The 26,356-nt window shown below is 46.7% G+C and overlaps 12 non-coding genes across 12 annotated transcripts; all 12 read left to right on the forward strand.

Moving 5' to 3' along the window:
- The first annotated feature begins 514 nt into the window (after positions 1-514).
- On the forward strand, positions 515-596 carry TRNAS-AGA (transfer RNA serine (anticodon AGA)). Its single transcript has one exon. It is a non-coding gene; the product is annotated as a tRNA-Ser (tRNA).
- Positions 597-976: 380 nt separating this feature from the next.
- Positions 977-1,056, forward strand: TRNAS-AGA (transfer RNA serine (anticodon AGA)). The gene has a single exon. It is a non-coding gene; the product is annotated as a tRNA-Ser (tRNA).
- A 3,310-nt stretch (positions 1,057-4,366) lies between these two features.
- Positions 4,367-4,448, forward strand: TRNAS-AGA (transfer RNA serine (anticodon AGA)). The gene has a single exon. It is a non-coding gene; the product is annotated as a tRNA-Ser (tRNA).
- Positions 4,449-5,425: 977 nt separating this feature from the next.
- On the forward strand, positions 5,426-5,507 carry TRNAS-AGA (transfer RNA serine (anticodon AGA)). The gene has a single exon. It is a non-coding gene; the product is annotated as a tRNA-Ser (tRNA).
- Positions 5,508-7,475: 1,968 nt separating this feature from the next.
- Positions 7,476-7,557, forward strand: TRNAS-AGA (transfer RNA serine (anticodon AGA)). The gene has a single exon. It is a non-coding gene; the product is annotated as a tRNA-Ser (tRNA).
- A 1,189-nt stretch (positions 7,558-8,746) lies between these two features.
- On the forward strand, positions 8,747-8,828 carry TRNAS-AGA (transfer RNA serine (anticodon AGA)). The gene has a single exon. It is a non-coding gene; the product is annotated as a tRNA-Ser (tRNA).
- A 3,520-nt stretch (positions 8,829-12,348) lies between these two features.
- Positions 12,349-12,430, forward strand: TRNAS-AGA (transfer RNA serine (anticodon AGA)). Its single transcript has one exon. It is a non-coding gene; the product is annotated as a tRNA-Ser (tRNA).
- An 820-nt stretch (positions 12,431-13,250) lies between these two features.
- On the forward strand, positions 13,251-13,332 carry TRNAS-AGA (transfer RNA serine (anticodon AGA)). Its single transcript has one exon. It is a non-coding gene; the product is annotated as a tRNA-Ser (tRNA).
- Positions 13,333-15,307: 1,975 nt separating this feature from the next.
- Positions 15,308-15,389, forward strand: TRNAS-AGA (transfer RNA serine (anticodon AGA)). The gene has a single exon. It is a non-coding gene; the product is annotated as a tRNA-Ser (tRNA).
- Positions 15,390-18,518: 3,129 nt separating this feature from the next.
- On the forward strand, positions 18,519-18,600 carry TRNAS-AGA (transfer RNA serine (anticodon AGA)). Its single transcript has one exon. It is a non-coding gene; the product is annotated as a tRNA-Ser (tRNA).
- Positions 18,601-21,520: 2,920 nt separating this feature from the next.
- Positions 21,521-21,602, forward strand: TRNAS-AGA (transfer RNA serine (anticodon AGA)). The gene has a single exon. It is a non-coding gene; the product is annotated as a tRNA-Ser (tRNA).
- Positions 21,603-23,546: 1,944 nt separating this feature from the next.
- On the forward strand, positions 23,547-23,628 carry TRNAS-AGA (transfer RNA serine (anticodon AGA)). Its single transcript has one exon. It is a non-coding gene; the product is annotated as a tRNA-Ser (tRNA).
- The last annotated feature ends 2,728 nt before the right edge of the window (positions 23,629-26,356 follow it).

Below are 26,356 nucleotides of genomic sequence, written 5' to 3' on the forward strand. Positions count from 1 at the left end.
AATGATTATTTGTTTTTATTATTGAAAATTTGAAATATGGTGATAACCAAATGTGAGCAGAATGGAATTGAGTTAAATTTTGAGGCCTTAGAGTAGAGTTGGTAAATAAGATAAAAGGAAATAGTAATCAAATTTGAATAATGTCATTTGGAAGAGGATTGAAAATTTATGAGTCATGATGTTAAAATTTATTGTCGGAGTTGACAAAAGGGTATAAACAATATTTGGTCCGAAGAGTTTATTGATTTGTACAGAAATATTTTGCTTTGCCAAAGTCTAGTTTAATAAATTTTGTGTTCGTAAAGGTTCTCATTCAGATTTTATTTAATCATTTTTTTTCTTCTCTTTTTATCCTTCCTGTGTAATTAATTTAAGATTAGTTTTATAATATTCGAAGAGGTTTCTGTGGGTAGTACCCAGTCAGCGACCCTGTGATGACTCAAGCCGGTGCCACATTTCAAAGGCAGGAAGGGTCGAGGGTTGAATAGAGACTAAAATCTCCGCTGTTCTGACAGCAGTCGTGGCCGAGTGGTTAAGGCGTCTGACTAGAAATCAGATTCCCTCTGGGAGCGTAGGTGCGAGTCCTACCGACTGCGAGATATCATGTTTTATCGGCATAGGGCAATGTAACTATTTTCAGTACATTTAAAATTACTCAACAAAGTGAATTTCTTCTTTCACTTCCGGTGGACCGGGTTCAATTCCGGCGTCAGCCACGAAATATAGACAGTGTTATGATGGTTTAAACATTTTCCATGCAGCCTAGCGATATCAGCCGTCTAAAGTTATACTCCAAACTATGGATACCTCGGAGTGGTTTCCGTGCATCCCCACTTATTTTCAGGCAAATGCCGCATTGTATCTGTATACGGCTATGTCTGGTTCCTTTCGCCTTCCTTCGCTAAAACCCTCAAACATCAAATTCACCCACATTGCTCCTGTATGCATTGAGCATAATATCCCCGTCGTTCCGACAGCAGTCGTGGCCGAGTGGTTAAGGCGTCTGACTAGAAATCTGATTCCATGGGACCGTAGGTTCGAGTCCTACCGACTGCGAGAGGCGATATTTTACCAGCATATAAAAAGGAAACAATATTCAGTACTTTTAAAATAACAACACGAAGTGAATCTCACCTTTCATTCTCAACAATGATAATGGATAATATTTCAGCTCATACGCATGTGTGGTGTAGTTCCTAAACACTTGGACCGGGTTCATTTCCGGCCTCCGGCACGAAATATAAACTGTGGTACGATGGTTTAAATTTTTGTCCTCGCAGCCAGGGGATATTACCCGTGTACAGAGGGGTTGTACTCCGAACTAAAGCAACCTCTGAGGGGCTTCCACGGCTTCCCACTCAATTTCACGCAAATGCAGTATCGTATGTATATAAGGCCACGTCTGCTTCCTTTCGCCTTCCTTCGCAAACCCAATCCAAATTCCCATTCCCCCCAAATGGCTCCTGTACTCCATAGTGGATAAAACCTCATTGAGACTCTCAGCAGTCTTTTCCCAGTGGTCAAGCCGTCTGACAGGGTATCAGATACCATCTAGGAGCGTACGTTCGAGTCCTACTGACTGCGATAGGCCATATTTTACCAGCATATGACAATGTAACTCTCTTCAGTATTTTTAAAATACCTCCACAATGTGAATTTCATATTTCATGGTCCACAATTGGGTTATATGGATAATATTTAAGCGTTTCCACCTCTGCAGTTTAGTTCCTAGCCACATCCGGTGGCCCGGGTTCAATTCCGGCCTTGGCCATGGAATATCATCATCATCATCGGTTTACCCTCCAGGTTCGGTTTTTCCCTCGGACTTAGCGAGGGATCCCACCTCTACCGCCTCAAGGGCAGTGTCCTGGAGCTTCAGACGCTTGGTCGGGGATACAACCGGGGAGTATGACCAGTACCTCGCCCAGGCGGCCTCACCTGCTAAGCTGAACAGGGGCCTTGTGGAGGGATGGGAAGATTGGAAGGGATAGGCAAGGAAGAGGGAAGGAAGCGGCCGTGGCGTTAAGTTAGGTACCATCCCGGCATTCGCCTGGAGGAGAAGTGGGAAACCACGGAAAACCACTTCGAGGATGGGTGAGGTGGGAATCGAACCCACCTCTACTCAGTTGACCTCCCGAGGCTGAGTGGACCCCGTTCCAGCCCTCGTACCACTTTTCAAATTTCGTGGCAGAGCCGGGAATCGAACCCGGACCTCCGGGGGTGGCAGCTAACCACGCTAACCACTACACCACAGAGGCGGCGCCATGGAATATAAACAGTGATATTATGGTTTAAACTTTATACACGCAGCCTCGAGATACCAGTCGTGGACAGAGTAGTTGTACTCCGAACTGAAGCAACCTCGGAGTGGTTTCCGTGGATGCCCACTCATTTTCACGCAAATGCCGCAACATATCTATATAAGGCCACGTCTGCTTCTTTTCGCCTTCCTTCCCTAACCCCTTCAAACGTCCCATTCTCCTATATGGCTCCTGTAGTGGACAGAGCCTTAAAGCTCGTTCTATTCGTCAACAGTCGTGGCGGAGTGGTTAAGTCGTCTGACTAGAAATCAGATTCCATCAGGGAGCGTAGGTTCGAGATCTACCGTCTGCGAGAGGCCTTGTATTAACCAGCGTATAACAATTTAACTCCATTCAGTACTTTTAAAATAAATCCACAAAGTGAATGTCATTTTTCATGGTCCACAATTGGGCTATACGGATATTATTTCAGCATGTCCGCCTCTACGGTGTTGTTCCTAACCACTTCCGTTGGCCCGGGTTCAATTTCGGCGTCTGCCATGAAATTTAGGCAGTGATATGTTGGTATAAAAATTCTCCACGCAGCCTAAAGATACCTCGGAGTGGCTTCCGTTCATTCGAACATATTTTCAGGCAAATGCCGCATTGTATCTATGTAAGGCTACGTCTGCTTCCTTCTGCCTTCATTCCCTCACCCCTTCAAAGCTGAATTCCCCCACATGGCTCCTGTACTGCATAGAGCCTAAAATCTCCGTTCCTGTGGCAGCAGTCGTGGCCGAGTGTTTAAGGCGTCTGACTAGAAACCAGGTTCCCTGTGTTAGCCTAGCTTCAAGTCCAATCCGGCTGCAAGAGGCGATGTTTTAACGGCATATAACAAGGAAGCACTATTCAGGAGTTTTGAAATTGCACCACGAAGTGATTCCCATATTTCATGGTGAACAATTTAGCTATATGGATACTCTTTTAACATATTCACGTCTGTGTTGTCGTTCCTAGCCACTTCCGGTGGCCCGGGTTCAATTTTGGCGTCTCCCACGAAATATAGACAGTGTTATGATGGTTTAAACATTTTCCACCGAGCTCGATAGCTGCAGTCGCTTAAGTGCGGCCAGTATCCAGTAATCGGGAGATCGTGGGTTCGAGCCCAACTGTCGGCAGCCCTGAATATGGTTTTCCGTGGTTTCCCATTTTCACACCAGGCAAATGGCGGGGCTGTACCTTAATTAAGGCCACGGTCGCTTCCTTCCACTTTCTAGGCCTTTCACATCCCATCGTTGCAATAAGACATATCTGTGTCGGTGCGACGTAAAGCAAATACAAATAAATAATAAATAAACATTTTCCACGCAGCCTTGCGATATCAGCTGTCTAAAGAGAAGTTATACTCCAAACTAAGGATACCTCGGAGTGGTTTCCGTGCATCCCCACTTATTTTCAGGCAAATGACGCATTGTATCTGTATAAGGCTACGTCTGGTTCCTTTCGCCTTCCTTCGTTAACCCCCTCAAACAACAAATTCCCCCACATTGCTCCCGTACTGCTTTGAGTTAATATCCCCATAGTTCTGACAGCAATCGTGGCCGAGTGGTTAAGGCGCCTGACTAGAAATCAGATTCTCTCCGTTAGCCGAGCGTCAAGTCCAATCCGACTGCAAGAGGTGATATTTTAACAGCTTATAACAAGGAAGCATTATCAGTAGTTTTAAAATTACACCACGAAGTGATTCCCATATTTCATGGTGAACAATTAGGCTATATGGATAATATTTTAACATATTCGCGTCTGTGGTGTCGTTCCTAGCCACTTCCGGTGGGCCGGGTTCAATTCCGGCCTCTGCCACTAAATATAAACTGTGCTATGATGGTTGAAATTTTTGTCCACGCAGCCTCGGTATATCACCCGTGTACTGAGTGGTTGTGCTCGGAACTAAAGCAACCACGACTGGGTTTCCGCGGATTCCCAATCAATTTCACGCAAATGGCGTATCGCATGTATATAAGGCTACGTCTGCTTCCTTCTGCCTTCCTCCCCCAACCACTTCAAACCTAAATTCGCCCACATGTCTCCTGTACTGCATAGAGACTAAAATCTCCGCTGTTCTGCCAGCAGTCGTGGCCGAGTGGTTAAGGCGTCTGACTAGAAATCAGATTCCCTCTGGGAGCGTAGGTTCGAGTCCTACCGACTGCGAGAGATCAAATTTTATCGGCATAGGGCAATTCTTCAGGTGTACCAAAGGATGACAACAGTGGTGATCCAGTTGTTACTCGAAGTGGTCGAGTGGTGAGAGTTCCTGACAGACTTGATTTATAAGCAGCAGGTATGTATTGGTTGGTATTGTTGAGTAGCCTTCTGCTACTCAAGGTGGGAGTATGTTGCATCAGGCTTTGCTGTCAATACTGTAAGCCATTTGCTGGCAGTGCCACATGCTGGACAAAAGAAAAAAAACAGTGGAAGCGAGTAATGGCCGCTATGTTTTTGTACAGTGATGTGAACTGTGTCCGCCTCTGTGGTGTAGTGGTTAGCGTGATTAGCTGCCATCCCCGGAGGTCCGGGTTCGATTCCCGGCTCTGCCACGAAATTTGAAAAGTGGTACGACGGCTGGAACGGTGTCCACTCAGCCTCGGGAGGTCAATTGAGTAGAGGTGGGTTCGATTCCCACCTCAGCCATCCTCGAAGTGGTTTTCCGTGGTTTTCCAGGCGAATGCCGGGATGGTACCTCACTTCCTTCCCTCATCCTTGCCTATCCCTTCCATAGCAGTTGAGGCCGCCTGGGCGAGGTACTGGTCATACTCCCCAGTTGTATTCCCCGACCAAGAGTCTGAAGCTCCAGGACACTGCCCTTGTGGCGGTAGAGGTGGGGTCCTTCGCTGAGTCCGAGGGAAAAGCCGAACCTGGAGGGTAAACAGATGATGATGATGATGATGTGAGCTGTATCAAGAAGTGTTTCTAACATTAAATTCAGTGCAAACCAATTGTAAGACTTCCTTAAATATGTTCCTGCGTGTAATGGCATTACACAACACGTGTACTGAGTGGCTGTGCTCGGAACTAAAGCAACCTCGACTGGGTTTCCGCGGATTCCCAATCAATTTCACGCTTATACATATATCGCATGTATATAAGGCCACGTCTGCTTCCTTCTGCCTTCCTCCGCGGCACTGACAGCAGTCGTGGCCGAGTGTTTAAGGCGTCTGACTAGAAATCAGGTTACATCTGGGAGCGTAGGTTCGACTCCTACCGACTGCGAGAGATCATATTTTATCGGCATAGGGCAATGTAACTATTTTCAGTACATTTAAAATTACTCAAAAAGTGCATTTCCTTCTTTCATGGTCAACCATTAGGCTCTTTGGATAATGTTTCAACATTTCCGCCTCTGCTTTGTACTTCCTAGCCACTTCCGGTGGACCGCGTTCAATTCCGGCGTCTGCCACGAAATATAGACATTTTCCATGCAGCCTAGCAATATCAGCCGTCTAAAGAGTAGTTATACTCCAAACTAAGGATACCTCGGAGTGGTTTCCGTGCATCCCCACTTATTTTCAGGCAAATCATCATCATCTGTTTACCCTCCAGGTTCGGTTTTTCCCTCGGACTTAGCGAGGGATCCCACCTCTACCGCCTCAAGGGCAGTGTCCTGGAGCTTCAGACCCTTGGTCGGGGGATACAACTGGGGAGTATGACCAGTACCTCGCCCAGGCGGCCTCACCTGCTATGCTGAACAAGGGCCTGGTGGAGGGATGGGAATATTGGATGGGACAGGCAAGGAAGAGGGAAGGAAGCGGCCGTGGCCTTAAGTTAGGTACCATCCCGGCATTCGCCTGGAGGAGAAGTGGGAAACCACGGAAAACCACTTCCAGGATGGCTGAGGTTGGAATCGACCCCACCTCTACTCAGTTGACCTCCCGAGGCTGAGTGGACCCCGTTCCAGCCCTCGCACCACTTTTCAAATTTCGTGGCAGAGCCGGGAATCGAACCCGGGCCTCCGGAGGTGGCAGCTAATCACGCTAACCACTACACCACAGAGGCGGACTTCAGGCAAATGCCGCATTGTATCTGTTTAAGGCGACGTCTGGTTCCTTTCGCCTTCCTTCTCTGACACCCTCAAACATCAAATTCACCCACAATGCTCCTGTATGCATTGAGCCTAATATCCCTGTCGTTCCGACAGCAGTCGTGGCCGAGTAGTGAAGGCGTGTGATTAGAAATCTGATTTCTTCGGGGAACGTAGTTTCGAGTCCTACCGAGTGCGAGAGGCGATATTATACCAGCATATAACAAGGAAACAACATTCAGTTCTTTTAAAATAACAACTCGAAGTGAATCTCACCTTTCATTCTCAACAATTAGTATATATGGATAATATTTCACCTTATCCGGATCTGTGGTGTAGTTCCTAAACTTTTGGACCGGGTTCAATTCCGGCCTCCGGCACGAAATATAACCTGTGGTATGATGGTTTAAATTTTTGTCCTCGCAGCCAGGGGATATTACCCGTGTACAGAGGGGTTGTACTCCGAACTAAAGCAACCTCTGAGGGGCTTCCAGGGATTCCCACTCAATTTCACGCAAATGCAGTATCGTATGTATATAAGGCCACGTCTGCTTCCTTTCGCCTTCCTTCGCTAACCCAATCCAAATTCCCATTCCCCCCAAATGGCTCCTGTATTGCATACAGGATAAAACTTCATTGAGACCCTCAGCAGTCGTTTCCCAGTGGTCCAGCCGTCTGACAATGTATCAGATTCCATCTAAGAACGTAGGTTCGAGTCCTACTGACTGTGATAGGCCATATTTTCCATCATGTGACAATGTAACTCTATTCAGTATTTTTAAAATACCTCCAAGATGTGAATTACATATTTCATGTTCCACTATTAGGCTATATGGATAATATTTTAACATATTCGCGTCTGTGGTGTCGTTCCTAGCCACTTCCGGTGGGCCGGATTCAATTCCGGCCTCTGCCACGAAATATAAACTCTGCTATGATGGTTGAAATTTTTGTTCCCGCAGCCTCGGGATATCAGCCGTGTACTGAGTGGTTGTGCTCGGAACTAAAGCAACGTCGACTGGGTTTCCGCGGGCGGCGTAGCGCATGTATATAATGCTACGTCTGCTTCCTTCTGCCTTCCTTCACTAACCACTTCAAACCTAAATTCGCCCACATGTCTCCTGTACTGCATAGAGACTAAAATCTCCGCTGTTCTGCCAGCAGTCGTGGCCGAGTGGTTAAGGCGTCTGACTAGAAATCAGATTCCCTCTGGGAGCGTAGGTTCGAGTCCTACCGACTGCGAGAGATCATATTTTATCGACAAAGGGCAATGTAACTATTTTCAATGCATTTATAATTACTCATCAAAGTGAATTTCTTCTTCCATGCTCAACCATTAGGCTGTTTGGAAAATATTTCAACATTTCCGCCTCTGCTTTGTACTTTCTAGCCACTTCCGGTGGACCGGGTTCAATTCCGGCGTCTGCCACGAAATATAGACAGTGTCATGATAGTTTAAACATTTTCCATGCAGCCTAGCGATATCAGCCGTCTAAAGAGTACTTATACTCCAAACTAAGGATACCTCGGAGTGGTTTCCGTGCATCCCCACTTATTTTCAGGCAAATGCCGCATTGTACCTGTATAAGGCGACGTCTCGTTCCTTTCGCCTTCCTTCGCTGACACCCTCGAACATCAAATTCACCCACAAGGCTCCTGTATGCATTGAGCGTAATATACGCGTCGTTCCGTCACCAGTCTTGGCCGAGTGGTTAAGGCGTGTGATTGGAGAAATGATTTCTTCTGGGAGCGCAGGTTCGAGTCCTACCGACTGCCAGAGGCGGTATTTTACCAGCATATAACAAGGAAACATCATTCAGTTCTTTTATAGTAACAACACGAAGTGAATCTCATCTTTCATTCCCAACAATTAGTATATATGGATAATATTTCAGCTTATCTGGATCTGTGGTGTAGTTCCTAAACACTTGGAGCGGGTTCAATTCCGGCCTCCGGCACGAAATATAAGCTGTGATATTATGGTTTAGTCCACCTCTGTGGTGTAGTGGTTAGCGTGATTAGCTGCCACCCCCGGAGGTCCGGGTTCGATTCCCGGCTCTGCCACGAAATTTTGAAAAGTGGTACGAGGGCTGGAACGGGGTCCACTCAGCCTCGGGAGGTCAACTGAGTAGAGGCGGGTTCGATTCCCACCTCAGCCTGGAGGGTAAACAGATGATGATGATTATGGTTTAAATTTTTGTCCTCGCAGCCAGGGGATATTAGCCGTGTACAGAGGGGTTGTACTCCGAACTAAAGCAACCTCTGAGGGGCTTCCAGGGATTCCCACTCAATTTCACGCAAATGCAGTATCGTATGTATATAAGGCCACGTCTGCTTCCTTTCACCTTCCTTCGCTAACCCAATCCAAATTCCCATTCCCCCCACGTGGCTCCTGTACTGCATAGAGCCTAAAATCTCCGTTCTTCTGGCAGCAGTCGTGGCCGAGTGGTTAAGGCGTCTGACTAGAAATCACTTTCCCTCTGGGAGCGTAGGTTCGAGGTCTACCGACTGCGAGAGATCATATTTTAGCGGCATAGAGCAATGTAATTATTTTCAGTACATTTCAAATTACTCCAAACGCGAATTGCTTTTTTCATGGTCAACCATTAGGCTGTATGGATAATGTTTCAACTTTTCCGCCTCTGCTTTGAAGTTCCTAGCCACTTCCGGTGGCCCGGATTCAATTCCGGCCTCTTCCATGAAATATAGACAGTGTTATGATGGTTTAAACATTTTCCACGCAGCCTTGGGATATCAGCCGTCTAAAGAGAAGATATACTCCAAACTAAGGATACCTCGGAGTAGTTTCCGTGCATCCCCACTTATTTTCAGGCAAATGCCGCATTGTATCTGTGTAAGGCTACGTATGGTTCCTTTCGCCTTCCTTCGTTAACCCAATCAAACAGCAAATTCCCCAACATTGCGCCTGTACTGCATTGAGCCAAATATCTCCATAGTTCTGACAGCAGCCACGGCTGAGTGGTTAAGGCGTCTGACTAGAAATCAGATTCTCTCTGGGAGCGTAAGTTCCAGTCCTACCGACTGCGAGAGATCATATTTTATCGGCATAGAGCAATGTAACTATTTTCAGTACATTTAAAATTACTCATCAAAGTGAATTTCTTCTTTCATGGTCAACCATTAGGCTGTTTGGATAGTGTCTCAACATTTCCGCCTCTGCTTTGTACTTTCTAGCCACTTCCGGTGGACCGGGTTCAATTCCGGCGTCTGCCACGAAATATAGACAGTGTTATGATGGTTTAAACATTTTCAATGCAGCCTAGCGATATCAGCCGTCTAAAGAGTAGTTATACTCCAAACTAAGGATACCTCGGAGTGGTTTCCGTGCATCCCCACTTATTTTCAGGCAAATGCCGCATTGTATCTGTTTAAGGCGACGTCTGGTTCCTTTCGCCTTCCTTCGCTGACACCCTCAAACATCAAATTCACCCACAATGCTCCTGCATGCATTGAGCCTAATATCCCTGTCGTTCCGACAACAGTCGAGGCCACGTGGTTAAGGCGTGTGATTAGAAATCTGATTTCTTCTCGGAGCGTAGGTTCGGGTCCTACCGACTGCGAGAAGCGATATTTTACCAGCATATAACAAGTAGTCCCCCTCTGTGGTGTAGTGGTTAGCGTGATTAGCTGCCGCCCCCGGAGGTCCGGGTTCGATTCCCGGCTCTGCCACGAAATTTGAAAAGTGGTACGAGGGCTGGCACGGGGTCCACTCAGCCTCGGGAGGTCAACTGAGTAGAGGTGGGTTCGATTCCCACCTCAGCCATCCTCGAAGTGGTTTTCCGTGGTTTCCCACTTCTCCTCCAGGCAAATGCCGGGATGGTACCTAACTTAAGGCCACGGCCGCTTCCTTTCCTCTTCCTTGTCTATCCCTTCGAGACTTCCCATCCCTCCACCAGGCCCCTGTTCAGCATAGCAGGTGAGGCCGCCTGGGCGAGGTACTGGTCATACTCCCCAGTTGTATCCCCGACCAAGAGTCTGAAGCTCCAGGACACTGCACTTGAGGCGGTAGAGGCGGTATCCCTCGCTGAGTCCGAGGGAAAAACCGAACCTGGAGGGTAAACAGATGATGATGATGACATAACAAGTAGACAATATTCAGTTCTTTTAACATAACGACACGAAATGAATCTCACCTTTCATTCTCAACAGTTAGTATATATGGATAATATTTCAGCTTATTCGGATCTGTGGTGTAGTTCCTAAACACTTGGACCGGGTTCAATTACGGCCTCCGGCACGAAATATAAACTGTGGTAGTCATTGGATATTAGCCGTGTACAGAGGGGTTGGACTCCGAACTACAGCAAACTCTGAGGGGCTTCCACGGATTCCCACTCAATTTTACGCAAATGCAGTATCGTATGTATATAAGGCCACGTCTGCTTCCTTTCGCCTTCCTTCGCTAACCCAATCCAAATTCCCATTCCCCCCAAATGGCTCCTGTACTGCATAAAGGATAAAACCTCATTGAGACTATCAGCAGTCGTTTTCCAGTGGTCCAGCCGTCTGACAATGTATCAGATTCCATCTAGGAACGTAGGTTCGAGCCCTACTGACTGTGATAGTCCATATTTTCCATCATATGACAATGTAACTCTATTCAGTATTTTTAAAATACCTCCACGATGTGAATTATATATTTCATGGTCCACTATTGGGTTATATGGATAATATTTCAGTGTTTCCACCTCTGCGGTTTCGTTCTTAGCCACATCCGGTGGCCCGGGTACAATTCCAGCCTTGGCCATGGAATATAAACAGTGATATTATGGTTTAAACTTTATACACGCAGCCTCGAGATACCAGTCGTGGACAGAGTAGTTGTACTCCGAACTAAAGCAACCTCGGAGTGGTTTCCTGGATGCCCACTCATTTTCACGCAAATGCCGCAACATATCTATATAAGGCCACGTCTGCTTCCTTTCGCCTTCCTTCCTAACCCCTTCAAACGTCTCATTCCCCCATATGGCTCCTGTACTGGACAGAGCCTTAAAGCTCCTTCTATTTGCCAACAGTCGTGGCGGAGTGGTTAAGTCGTCTGAGTAGAAATCAAAATCCCTCAGGGAGCGTAAGTTGCAGATCTACCGTGTGCAACAGGCCTTATTTTAACCAGCGTATAACAATATAACTCCATTGAGTACTTTTCAAATAAATCCACAAAGTGAATATCATTTTTTATGGTCCACAATTGGGCTATACGGATATTATTTCAGCTTGTCCGCCTCTACGGTGTTGCTCCTAACCACTTCCGTTGGCCCGGGTTGGATTCCGGCGTCTGCCATGAAATTTAGGCAGTGATATCATCATCATCATCATCATCATCATCTGTTTACCCTCCAGGTTCGGCTTTTCCCTCGGACTCAGCGAGGGATCCCACCTCTACCGCCTCAACGGCAGTGTCCTGGAGCTTCAGACTCTTGGTCGGGGGATACAATTGGGGAGTATGACCAGTACCTCGCCCAGGCGGCCTCACCTGCTATGGTGAACAGGGGCCTTGTAGGGGGATGGGAAGATTGGAAGGGATAGGCAAGGACGAGGGAAGGAAGCGGCCGTGGCCTTAAGTTAGGTACCATCCCGGCATTCGCCTGGAGGTGAAGTGGGAAACCACGGAAAACCACTTCCAGGATGGCTGAGGTGGGAATCGAACCCACCTCTACTCAGTTGACATCCGATGCTGAGTGGACCCCGTTCCAGCCCTCGTACCACTTTTCAAATTTCGTGGCAGAGCCTGGAATCGAACCCGGACCTCCGGGGGTGGCAGCTAATCACGCTAACCACTACACCACAGAGGCGGACGGCAGTGATATGATGGTATAAAAATTCTCCACGCAGCCTTAAGATACCTCGGAGTGGCTTCCGTTCATTCGCACTTGTTTTCAGGCAAATGCCGCATTGTATCTATGTAAGGCTACGTCTGCTTCCTTCCGCCTTCATTCCCCAACCCCTTCAAAGCTAAATTCCCCCACATGGCTCCTGTACTGCATAGAGCCTAAAATCTCCGTTCCTGTGGCAGCAGTCGTGGCCGAGTGGTTAAGGCGTCTGACTAGAAATCAGATTCCCTCTGGGAGCGTAGGTTCGAGTCCTACCGACCGCGAGAGATCCGCCGTCTCCCACGAAATACGAACAGTTTTATGATGGTTTAAACATTTTCCACGCAGCCTTGTGATATCAGCCGTCTAAAGAGAATTTATACTCCAAACTAAGGATACCTCGGAGTGGTTTCCGTGCATCCCCACTTATTTTCAGGCAAATGCCGCATTGTATCTGTATAAGGCTACGTCTGGTTCCTTTCGCCTTCCTTCGTTAACACCCTCAAACATCAAATTCCCCCATATTGCTCCTGTACTGCATTGAGCCTAATATCTCGATAGTTCTGACAGCAATCGTGACCGAGTGGTTAAGGCGTCTGACTAGAAATCAAATTCTCTGTGTTAGCCGAGCTTCAAGTCCAATCCGACCGCAGGAGGCGATATTTTAACAGCATATAACAAGGAAGCATTATTCAGTAGTTTTAAAATTACACCACGAAGTGATTCCCATATTTCATGGTCAACCATTAGGCTGTATGGATAATGTTTTAACTGGTCCGCCTCTGCTTCGAAGTTCCTAGCCACTTCCGGTGGCCCGGGTTCAATTCCGGCCTCTGCCACGAAATACAAACTGTGCTTTGATGGTTGAAATTTTTGTCACGCAGCCTCGGGATATCAGCCGTGTACTGAGTGGTTGTGCTCGGAACTAAAGCAACCTCGACTGGGTTTCCGCGGATTCCCAATCAATTTCACGCAAATGGCGTATCGCATGTATATAAGGCTACGTCTGCTTCCTTCTGCCTTCCTTCCCTAACCACTTCAAACCAAAATACGCCCACATGGCTCCTGTACTGCATAGAAGCTAAAATCTCCGCAGTTCTGACAGCAGTCGTGGCCGAGTGGTTAAGGCGTCTGACTAGAAATCAGATTCCCTCTGGGAGCGTAGGTTCGAGTCCTGCCGACTGCGAGAGATCATATTTTAGCGGCATAGGGCAATGTAACTATTTTCAGTACATTTCAAATTACTCCAAAAGCGAATATCCTTTTTCATGGTCAACCATTAGGCTGTATGGATAATGTTTCAATTTGTCCGCCTCTGCTTTGAAGTTCCTAGCCACTTCCGGTGGCCCCGGTTCAATTCCGGCGTCTGCCACGAAATATAGACAGTGTTATGATGGTTTAAACATTTTCCACGCAGCCGTCTAAAGAGTAGTTATACTCCAAACTAAGGATACCTCGGAGTGGTTTCCGTGCATCCCCACTTATTTTCAGGCAAATGCCGCATTGTATCTGTTTAAGGCGACGTCAGGTTCCTTTCGCCTTCATTCGCTGACACCCTCAAACATCAAATTCACCCACATTGCTCCTGTATGCACTGAGCCTAATATCCCCGTCGTTCCTATAACAGTCGTGGCCGAGTGTTTAAAGCGTGTGATTAGAAATCTGATTTCTTCTGGGAGCGTAGGTTCGAGTCCTACCGACTGCGAGAGATCATATTTTCAGTACATTTAAAATTCATCATCATCATCATCTGTTTACCCTCCAGGTTCGGTTTTTCCCTCGGACTTAGCGAGGGATCCCACCTCTACCGCCTCAAGGGCAGTGTCCTGGAGCTTCAGACTGTTGGTCGGGGGATACAACTGGGGAGTATGACCAGTACCTCGCCCAGGCGGCCTCACCTGCTATGGTGAACAGGGGCCTTGTGGAGGGATGGGAAGATTGGAAGGGATAGGCAAGGAAGAGGGAAGGAAGCGGCCGTGGCCTTAAGTTAGGTACCATCCCGGCATTCGCCTGGAGGAGAAGTGAGAAACCACGGAAAACCACTTCCAGGATGGCTGAGGCGGGAATCGAACCCACCTCTACTCAGTTGACCTCCCGAGGCTGAGTGGACCCCGTTCCAGCCCTCGTACCACTTTTCAAATTTCGTGGCAGAGCCGGGAATCGAACCCGGGCCTCCGGGTGTGGCAGCTAATCACGCTAACCACTACACCACGGAGGCGGACACATTTAAAATTACTCATCAAAATGAATTTCTTCTTTCATGGTCAACTATTAGGCTGTTTGGATAATGTTTCAACATTTCCGCCTCTGCTTTGTACTTTCTAGCCACTTCCGGTGGACCGGGTTCTATTCCGGCGTCTGCCACGAAATATAGACAGTGTCATGATAGTTTAAACGTTTTCCATGCAGCCTAGCGATATCAGCCGTCTAAAGAGTACTTATACTCCAAACTAAGGATACCTCGGAGTGGTTTCCGTGCACCCCCACTTATTTTCAGGCAAATGCCGCATTGTATCTGTATAAGGCGACGTCTCGTTCCTTTCGCCTTCCTTCGCTGACACCCTCGAACATCAAATTCACCCACAAGGCTCCTGTATGCATTGAGCGTAATATACGCGTCGTCCCGACACCAGTTTTGGCCGAGTGGTTAAGGCGTGTGATTGGAGAAATGATTTCTTCTGGGAGCGCAGGTTCGAGTCCTACCGACTGCCAGAGGCGGTATTTTACCAGCATATAACAAGGAAACATCATTCAGTTCTTTTAAAATAACAACACGAAGTGAATCTCATCTTTCATTCTCAACAATTAGTATATATGGATAATATTTCAGCTTATCTGGATCTGTGGTGTAGTTCCTAAACACTTGGAGCGGGTTCAATTCCGGCCTCCGGCACGAAATATAAGCTGTGGTATTATGGTTTAAATTTTTGTCCTCGCAGCCAGGGGATATTAGCCGTGTACAGAGGGGTTGTACTCCGAACTAAAGCAACCTCTGAGGGGCTTCCAGGGATTCCCACTCAATTTCACGCAAATGCAGTATCGTATGTATATAAGGCCACGTCTGCTTCCTTTCACCTTCCTTCGCTAACCCAATCCAAATTCCCATTCCCCCCACGTGGCTCCTGTACTGCATAGAGCCTAAAATCTCCGTTCATCTGGCAGCAGTCGTGGCCGAGTGGTTAAGGCGTCTGACTAGAAATCAGTTTCCCCCTGGGAGCGTAGGTTCGAGGTCTACCGACTGCGAGAGATCATATTTTAGCGGCATAGAGCAATGTAATTATTTTCAGTACATTTCAAATTACTCCAAAAGCGAATTGCTTTTTTCATGGTCAACCATTAGGCTGTATGGATAATGTTTCAACTTTTCCGCCTCTGCTTTGAAGTTCCTAGCCACTTCCGGTGGCCCGGATTCAATTCCGGCCTCTTCCATGAAATATAGACAGTGTTATGATGGTTTAAACATTTTCCACGCAGCCTTGGGATATCAGCCGTCTAAAGAGAAGATATACTCCAAACTAAGGATACCTCGGAGTAGTTTCCGTGCATCCCCACTTATTTTCAGGCAAATGCCGCATTGTATCTGTGTAAGGCTACGTCTGGTTCCTTTCGCCTTCCTTCGTTAACCCAATCAAACAGCAAATTCCCCAACATTGCGCCTGTACTGCATTGAGCCAAATATCTCCGTAGTTCTGACAGCAACCATGGCCGAGTGGTTAAGGCGTCTGACTAGAAATCAGATTCTCTCTGGGAGCATAAGTTCGAGTCCTACCGACTGCGAGAGATCATATTTTATCGGTATAGAGCAATGTAACTATTATCAGTACATTTAAAATTACACATCAAAGTGAATTTCTTCTTTCATGGTCAACCATTAGGCTGTTTGGATAGTGTCTCAACATTTCCGCCTCTGCTTTGTACTTTCTAGCCACTTCCGGTGGACCGGGTTCAATTCCGGCGTCTGCCACGAAATATAGACAGTGTTATGATGGTTTAAACATTTTCCATGCAGCCTAGCGATATCAGCCGTCTAAAGAGTAGTTATACTCCAAACTAAGGATACCTCGGAGTGGTTTCCGTGCATCCCCACTTATTTTCAGGCAAATGCCGCATTGTATCTGTTTAAGGCGACGTCTGGTTCCTTTCGCCTTCCTTCGCTGACACCCTCAAACATCAAATTCACCCACAATGCTCCTGCATGCATTGAGCCTAATATCCCCGTCGTTCCGTCAACAGTCGAGGCCGCGTGGTTAAGGCGTGTGATTAGAAATCTGATTTCTTCTCGGAGCGTAGGTTCGGGTCCTACCGACTGCGAGAAGCGATATTTTACCAGCATATAACAAGTAGACAATATTCAGTTCTTTTAACATAACGACACGAAGTGAATCTCACCTTTCATTCTCAACAGTTAGTATATATGGATAATATTTCAGCTTATCCGGATCTGTGCTGTAGTTCCTAAACACTTGGACAGGGTTCAATTACGGCCTCCGGGACGAAATATAAACTGTGGTAGTCATTGGATATTAGCCGTGTACAGAGGGGTTGGACTCCGAACTAAAGCAAACTCTGAGGGGCTTCCACGGATTCCCACTCAATTTTACGCAAATGCAGTATCGTATGTATATAAGGCCACGTCTGCTTCCTTTCGCCTTCCTTCGCTAACCCAATCCAAATTCCCATTCCCCCCAAATGGCTCCTGTACTGCATACAGGATAAAACCTCATTGAGACTATCAGCAGTAGTTTTCCAGTGTCCAGCCGTCTGACAATGTATCAGATTCCATCTAGGAACGTAGGTTCGAGCCCTACTGACTGTGATAGTCCATATTTTCCATCATATGACAATGTAACTCTATTCAGTATTTTTAAAATACCTCCACGATGTGAATTACATATTTCATGGTCCACAATTGGGTTATATGGATAATATTTAAGCGTTTCCACCTCTGCGGTTTCGTTCTTAGCCACATCCGGTGGCCCGGGTTCAATTCCAGCCTTGGCCATGGAATATAAACAGTGATATTATGGTTTAAACTTTATACACGCAGCCTCGAGATACCAGTCGTGGACAGAGTAGTTGTAGTCCGAACTAAAGCAACCTCGGAGTGGTTTCCGTGGATGCCCACTCATTTTCACGCAAATGCCGCACCATATCTATATAAGGCCACGTCTGCTTCCTTTCGCCTTCCTTCCCTGACCCCTTCAAACGTCCCATTCTCCTATATGGCTCCTGTAGTGGACAGAGCCTTAAAGCTCCTTTAATTTGTCAACAGTCGTGGCGGAGTGGTTAAGTCGTCTGACTAGAAATCAGATTCTCTCAGAGAGTGTAGGTTCGAGATCTACCGACTGCGAGAGGCTTTATTTTAACCAGCATGTATGTATGTTTAGTCCTCAGCCCGAAGGCTGGTTGGATCCTCACCAGCTCCGCCATCAGCTGTCATAGATGGCCTAGGCATCACTGAAGAGGCGTACTAGGGAAATGAGGGGCGAGGTAGTTTCCCGTTGCTTTCCTCACCGAGCCAGAAGTTGCTATTACATATCAGTCTGCCAAGCCCACTGAAATGCATGCACCAACTGACCCTATGAGCAATATTTTCACACCATTCATAGCAGGGACTGGCTGCAGAAGGAATGGCATTACTAGCATCACTCATACCTCAGTCACTTTCATTTTGTCAAAGCTAAGGTTAAAGCTGAGACAGATCAATGAAAGTAACAAGATTGCTCTAGCCCATACCAGAAGACATAGTGCACTGTAAACACTAGGTCCCGCCAGCAAAGGCATTTAACCAGCATATAACAATATAACTACATTCAGTACTTTTAAAATAAATCCGCAAAGTGAATGTCATTTTTCATGGTCCACAATTGGGCTATACGGATATTATTTCAGCATGTCCGCCATAGCAGGTGAGGCCGCCTGGGCGAAGTACTGGTCATACTCCCCAGTTGTATCCCCCGACCAAGAGTCTGAAGCTCCAGGACACTGCCCTTGAGGCGGTAGAGGTGGGATCCCTCGCTGAGTCCGAGGGAAAAGCCGAACCTGGAGGGTAAACAGATGATGATGATGATGATGATGATGTCCGCCCCTACGGTGTTTTTCCTAAACACTTCAGTTGGCCCGGGTTCAATTCCGGCGTCTGCCATGAAATTTAGGCAGTGATATGATGGTATAATATTTCTCTACGCGCAGCCTAAAGATACCTCGGAATGGCTTCCGTTCATTCGCACTTATTTTCAGGCAAATGCCGCATTGTAATTATGTAAGTCTACGTCTGCTTCCTTCCGCCTTCATTCCCTCACCCCTTCAAAGCTAAATTCTCCCACATGGCTCCTGTAGTGCATAGAGCCTAAATTCTCGGTGCTTGTGGCAGCAGTCGTGGCCGAGTGGTTAAGGCGTCTGACTAGAAATCAGATTCCCTCTGGGAGCGTAGGTTCGAGTCCTACCGACTGCGAGAGATCATATTTTAGCGGCATAGGGCAATGTAACTATTTTCAGTACATTTGAAATTACTTCAAAAGCGAATATATTTTTCATGGTCAACCATTAGGCTGTATGGACAATGTTTCAACTTGTCCGCCTCTGCTTTGAAGTTCCTAGCCACTTCCGGTGGCCCCGGTTCAATTCCGGCATCTGCCACGAAATATAGACAGTTTTACGATGGTTTAAACATTTTGCACGCAGCCTTGCGATATCAGCCGTCTAAAGAGAAGTTTTACTCCAAACTTAGGATACCTGGGAGTGGTTTGTGTGCATTCCCACTTATTTTCAGGCAAATGCCGCATTGTATCTGTATAAGGCTACGTCTGGTTCCTTTCGCCTTCCTTCGTTAACCCCCTCAAACATCAAATTCCCCAACATTGCGCCTGTACTGCATTGAGCCAAATATCTCCGTAGTTCTGACAGCAGTCGTGGCCGACTGGTTAAGGCGTCTGACTAGAGATCAGATTCCCTCTGTTAACTACTCTTACTCCCATAAATATTCGGTCACTCTGATTTTTGATATACTTTTATTGGATAATACACTATAATGATGATGTATTATACAACGAAACATGTAGGATAATATAATACAACGTTATAGACACATTGTGATGTAAGTCAAACTCTTCTGGCAGTCATTAGTTCACCATCTGTCGTACATTTGAATGTAAGCAATAATTCCAGTGGCGCCTCAAAAATATTCGGCCACTGTACAAAAAATCAACATAAACTCGCAATATTCACAACCCTGTTACACATTCAGTACTTTGTAGGTCCACCTTCATGTTCTATGACCTCTTCCAGTCGATTCGGCATACTGACGATAACTTTCTTGATATAAGCATGGGTTAATGCCGACCATTCTTGTAGCAGTCTCCTCTTAAAGTCTGTGAGGGAACTTGTCGGCCGGAATTGCAGAGCTGCCTTCATTTGACTGCACACATTCTGGAAGGGGTTCAGGTCGGGTGATTGTGGTGGAGTCTCCGAAACCTTCGGACAGTTGTACAGCAGCCACTCCCTGACAAGTTACGACCTGTGCTTGCGGTCGTTATCTTGGTAGAATTTAAAAGTATGCTGTATACCAAGTTGTTCTGCAGATTATCGCAAATTGTTTTTGAGGATAGCCAAATAGCCCTCTTTTGTCAAAATATGTTCAGTGAAACACAGTGCACCAACCCTGTTCGATGCAACACATCCCCCACACCATTGCACTTCCTTCACCATGCTTTACCGTTGCTTGTAAATTGCTTGTTTTCAGTTCCTCGTGACGTTTCCCCTACACCAATTGCTTTCCATGGGACTCAAACACGTTGAACTTTGACTCATCAACAAATAACACATCCTCCCACCAAGCACTGGGTTTGGTTACGTAGGTTTTGCGAACTCTAACCACTTCTTTTCATGTACTGCGCTAATTAATGGTTTCCTCCTAGCTCTTTTCCACCGGGCGAGTTTGCCGTGCGCGTAGAGGCGCGCGGCTGTGAGCTTGCATCCGGGAGATAGTAGGTTCGAATCCCACTATCGGCAGCCCTGAAAAAGGTTTTCCGTAGTTTCCCATTTTCACACCAGGCAAATGCTGGGACTGTACCTTAATTAAGGCCACGGCCGCTTCCTTCCAACTCCTAGGCCTTTCCTATCCCATCGTCGCCATAAGACCTATCTGTGTCGGTGCGACGTAAAGCCCCTAGCAAAAAAAAAAAGCTCTTCTCCCAAGTAACTCATTCCTTCGCAGTGCTCTTCGCACGGTTGCAGTACTCACTTTCTTTCTACATTCCTCTAAGACAGTTGCTACCACTTTCTGAGCACTAATTTTTGGATTTCGTTTCCCATTCCGAAGCACAAACCGCTCCGGTCGTTCTGTCAGCCTCCTTGGTCTGCCAGTGTGAGGAACCGAATCAATTCTGTCTTCATTTTTGAATCGTCTGATTATATCTCCAACTATTATTCTGCTATGTTAAGCATTTGCGATATCTTTCTATGCGATTTACCTCGAGCATGATGGAATATCACGAGCTGGCGTTCTTCAAACGTGGTATTGTGTTTTGCACCCTATTTGATACCTGTCCGCAACACTACAGCGAATGACTTCGGAACGATGGGTCTTGCGGCACCGAATTTCTGAACTGAAAGGTTTGCAACACTATCTGCCCTGTCTCTGTCAAGGAACACAACAGCAATCCTGGCCTTTCCGGGTGACCGAATATTTTTGAGGCGTGTCATTTCACCCATGTGAGCAATATCCTTTCTTGTACAGCATAATGTAAATCAATGCTCCCTGTTTCCTCTTCGGCATAAGCAACCACATGTAGTTCCATTACTTAGACACACTTGGTTTCACTTCCTGCTCATGGTTGCGTATTGTCATCACTTTTTCGCGGATTTTATCAGTGGCCGAATATTTATGGGAGTGACTGTAGCTTCAAGTCCAATCCGACTGCAAGATGTGATATTTTAGCAGCATATAACAAGGAAGCATTATCAGTAGTTTTAAAATTACACCACGAAGTGATTCCCATATTTCATGGTCAACCATTAGGCTATATGGATAATATTTTAACATATTCGCATCTGTGGTGTCGTTCCTAACCAAATCCGGGAGGCCGGGTTCAATTCCGGTCTCTGCCACTAAATATAAACTGTGCTATGATGGTTGAAATTTTTGTCCACGCAGCCTCGGGATATCAGCCGTGTACTGAGTGGTTGTGCTCGGAACTAAAGCAACCTCGACTGGGTTTCCGCCGATTCCCAATCAATTTCACGCAAATGGCGTATCGCATGTATATAAGGCTACGTCTGCTTCCTTCCGCCTTCCTTCCCTAACCACTTCAAACCTAAATTCGCCTACATGTCTCCTGTACTGCATAGAGACTAAAATCTCCGTTCTTGTGGCCGCAGTCGTGGCCGAGTGGTTAAGGCGTCTGACTAGAAATCAGATTCCCTCTGGGAGCGTAGGTTCGAGTCCTGCCGACTGCGTGAGGTCATATTTTAGCAGCATATGGCAATGTAACTATATTCAGTACATTTAAAATTATTCTACAAAGTGAATTTCATCCCTTACCGTCAACCATTAGTCGGTATGGATAATGTTTCAGCATGTCCGCCTCTGCTTTGTAGTTGCTAGCCACTTCGGGTGGCGCGGGTTCAATTCCTTTGTCTGCCACGAAATATAGAGTGTGTCATTGTGGTTTAAATATATTCCACGCAGCCTCGGGATATCAGCCGCTTACAGAGAAGATACTCCAAACTAAAGATACCTCGGAGTGGTGTCCGTGCATCCCCACTCATTTTCACGCAAATGCCGCATCGTATGTATATAAGGCAACGTCTGCTTATTTCGCCTTCCTCGCCGAACCCCTTCAAGCTTCCCATTCCCCCAATGGCTCGTGTACTGCATAGAGCCTAAAAGCTCATCAGACCTGCCAGCATTCGTGGGCGAGTGGTTAAGGCGTCTTACTAGAAATCTGATTTCCTCTGGGAGCGTAGGTTCGAGTCCTACCGACTGCCAGATGTCTTATTTTAGCGACATATGGCAATGGAACTACATTCAGTACTTTAAAAATTACTCCACAATTCCAATTTCATCTTTCATGGTCAACCATTAGGCTGTGTGAATAATATTTCAGTCCGCCTCTGTGGTGTAGTGGTTAGCGTGATTAGCTGCCACCCCCGGAGGCCCGGGTTCGATTCCCGGCTCTGCCACGAAATTTGAAAAGTGGTACGAGGGCTGGAACGGGGTCCACTCAGCCTCGGGAGGTCAACTGAGTAGAGGTGGGTTCGATTCCCACCTCAGCCATCCTGGAAGTGGTTTTCCGTGGTTTCCCACTTCACCTCCAGGCGAATGCCACGGTCGCTTCCTTCCCTCTTCCTTGCCTATCCCTTCCAATCTTCCCATCCCTCCACAAGGCCCCTGTTCAGCATAGCAGGTGAGGCCGCCTGGGCGAGGTACTGGTCATACTCCCCAGTTGTATCCCCCGATCAAGAGTCTGAAGCTCCAGGTAGAGGCGGTAGAGGTGGGATCCCTCGCTAAGTCCGAGGGAAAAACCGAACCTGGAGGGTAAACAGATGATGATGATGATGATGATGATGATATCCGTACCTGTGGTCTAGTAGGCCTACCTGAACATTTCCGGTTCAATTCCGGCCTCTGCCACGAAATACATACTGTGCTATGATGGTTTAAATTTTTGTCCACGCAGGCTGGGGATATCACCCGTGTACAGAGTTGTTGTTTTTGTACTCCGAACTAAAGCAACCTCGGAGGGGCTTCCTCGGATTCCCACTCAATTTCACGCATATGCCGCATCGTAAGTATATAAGGCCACGTCTTCTCTCTTTGGTCTTCCTTTCCTAACCTTTTCATGCTTCCCATTCCCCCAAATGGCTCCTCTACTGCATAGAGCCTAAAAGTTCCTTAGATTCGTCAGTATTCGTGGCCGAGTGGTTAAGGCGTCTGACTAGAAATCAGATGCATCTAGGAGCGTAGGTTCGAGCACTGCCGACTGCGAGAGGTATTATTTACCCAGGATATAAGAATATAACTATATTCAGTACTTTTAAAATAAATCTGGAAAGTGAATGTTATCCTCTGCGGTGTAGTTCCTAGCCAGTTTCCGTTGCCCGGGATGAATTCCGTCGTCTGCGACGAAATATAGACACTGCTTTGATGGTTTAAAAAATAATACTGTAGTCCACACAGACTCTTTATATCAGCCGTGTTCAGAGAAGTTATACTCCGAACTACAGATAACTCGGAGTGGTTTCCGTGCATCCCAACTTGTTTTGAGGCAAATGCCGCATTGTATCTATATAAGGCTACGTCTGCTTCCTTTCGCCTTCATTTTTTAACCCCTTCATACTTCAAATTCGCCCACGTGGCTCATGTACTGCATATAGCCTAAAATCTCGTTAGCTCTGTCAGCAGTCGTGGCCGAGTGGTTAAGGCGTCTGTCTAGAAATCAGAGTCCCTCTGGAAGCGTAGGTTCGAGTCCTACCGATTGCGAGAGGTCTCATTTTAGCGGCATATGGCAATGTAACTATATTCACTACTTTTAAAATTACTCCACAAAGCGAATTTCATCTTTCGTGGTTATCCATTAGGCTGTATGGACAATATTTCTGCATGTCCGCCTCTGCGGCGTAGTTCCTAGCCACTTCCGGTGGCCAAGGTTCAATTCCGACGTCAACCACGAAATAAGGACTGTGATATTGTAACCGTTTATCACCATGCCATAGGCACGTTAGGAGGTTTAGTTAATTATATATGCCGTTTTCCGCAACATTCTGTGACATATAATGTAGTAATTAGCAGTCTAAATGCTGATTGAAGAGAATAACTATTTATCATTAGACTAAAGTTCCGATGTTCGGAAGAAACCAAGTTTGAACCTGTACAGGTCATACATTGCTGTGAGTTTGAAATTATAAGATTAACATCTTCTATGACATACAGATTAAAGAAAATAACTATTTATCAATAGACTAAAGTTACAATGTTCGGAAGAAACCAAGTTTCAACCTATAGAGGTCAGACATGGCTGTAAGTTTGAAATTATAAGATTAACCTCTTCTACAGCATGCAGATTGAAGAGAATAACTATTTATCAATAGACTACAGTTACGATGTTCGGAAGAAACCAAGTTTCAACCTATAGAGGTCGGACATGGCTGTGAGTTTGAAATTATAAGATTAACCTCTTCTATAGCATGAGGCTTGAAGAGAACAACTATTTATCAATAGAGATTAGCTTAAAGTTACAATGTTCGGAAGAAACCAAGTTTCAACCTATAGAGGTCAGACATACCTTAAAATCTTCGCGCTGCAAACTGTTACTCGGATGAATAAAATGCGTGCGTTCAAGCCTGAAACTCGAATGATAATATTCTGGTCGTACCTAAAAAAGAAGAAACATATGAATGTAGTGTAGGGTACGTCAGCTAGCCTAGCTAGCCTAGATATCTTTACAACTCAAAGTTCGAAACATACCTTAAAAATGCACGTGTTGCAGACTGTTACTCGGAAGAATAAAATGCGTGCGTTCAACCTGAAACTCGAATGATAATATTCTGGACGTACCTAAAAAAAAAGAAGAAACATACACTGACTGACAGAGCAAATGCAACACCAAGAAGGAGTGGTCAGAACTTTATGCCAATTGCAGGGTAGACTGACGTCACTGAGGTATGCTCATGATGTGAAATGCGCCGCTGTGCTGCGCACGTAGCGAACGATAAATGGGACACGGCGTTGGCGAATGGCCCACTTCGTACCGTGATTTCTCAGCCGACAGTCATTGTAGAACGTGTTGTCGTGTGCCACAGGACACGTGTATAGCTAAGAATGCCAGGCCGCCGTCAACGGAGGCATTTCCAGCAGACAGACGACTTTACGAGGGGTATGGTGATCGGGCTGAGAAGGGCAGGTTGGTCGCTTCGTCAAATCGCAGCCGATACCCATAGGGATGTGTCCACGGTGCAGCGCCTGTGGCGAAGATGGTTGGCGCAGGGACATGTGGCACGTGCGAGGGGTCCAGGCGCAGCCCGAGTGACGTCAGCACGCGAGGATCGGCGCATCCGCCGCCAAGCGGTGGCAGCCCCGCACGCCACGTCAACCGCCATTCTTCAGCATGTGCAAGACACCCTGACTGTTCCAATATCGACCAGAACAATTTCCCGTCGATTGGTTGAAGGAGGCCTGCACTCCCGGCGTCCGCTCAGAAGACTACCATTGACTCCACAGCATAGACGTGCACGCCTGGCATGGTGCCGGGCTAGAGCGACTTGGATGAGGGAATGGCGGAACGTCGTGTTCTCCGATGAGTCACGCTTCTGTTCTGTCAGTGATAGTCATCGCAGACGAGTGTGGCGTCGGCGTGGAGAAAGGTGAAATCCGGCAGTAACTGTGGAGCGCCCTACCGCTAGACAACGCGGCATCATGGTTTGGGGCGCTATTGCGTATGATTCCACGTCACCTCTAGTGCGTATTCAAGGCACGTTAAATGCCCACCGCTACGTGCAGCATGTGCTGCGGCCGGTGGCACTCCCGTACCTTCAGGGGCTGCCCAATGCTCTGTTTCAGCAGGATAATGCCCGCCCACACACTGCTCGCATCTCCCAACAGGCTCTACGAGGTGTACAGATGCTTCCGTGGCCAGCGTACTCTCCGGATCTCTCACCAATCGAACACGTGTGGGATCTCATTGGACGCCGTTTGCAAACTCTGCCCCAGCCTCGTACGGACGACCAACTGTGGCAAATGGTTGACAGAGAATGGAGAACCATCCCTCAGGACACCATCCGCACTCTTATTGACTCTGTACCTCGACGTGTTTCTGCGTGCATCGCCGCTCGCGGTGGTCCTACATCCTACTGAGTCGATGCCGTGCGCATTGTGTAACCTGCATATCGGTTTGAAATAAACATCAATTATTCGTCCGTGCCGTCTCTGTTTTTTCCCCAACTTTCATCCCTTTCGAACCACTCCTTCTTGGTGTTGCATTTGCTCTGTCAGTCAGTGTATTTCCTAAACCTAAATTCAAAACAAGGTAGACCTAGCTAGCCTACTTAACCTAGAAAACGTAAATTACTGAACACCAACTGAATTACTTGTTAAGAAATTTAAATATCACTACCCCCTATTTCTACCAAGCACTGAACTCCAAAATATAAATATCACTATATGAATCACACACACACAAAGTTAACCTATTTCATTTAGTTTTAACTACTTA

Source organism: Anabrus simplex, chromosome 3 (genome assembly GCF_040414725.1).
Source record: "Anabrus simplex isolate iqAnaSimp1 chromosome 3, ASM4041472v1, whole genome shotgun sequence".
In the NCBI taxonomy this organism is placed as follows: domain Eukaryota; kingdom Metazoa; phylum Arthropoda; class Insecta; order Orthoptera; family Tettigoniidae; genus Anabrus; species Anabrus simplex.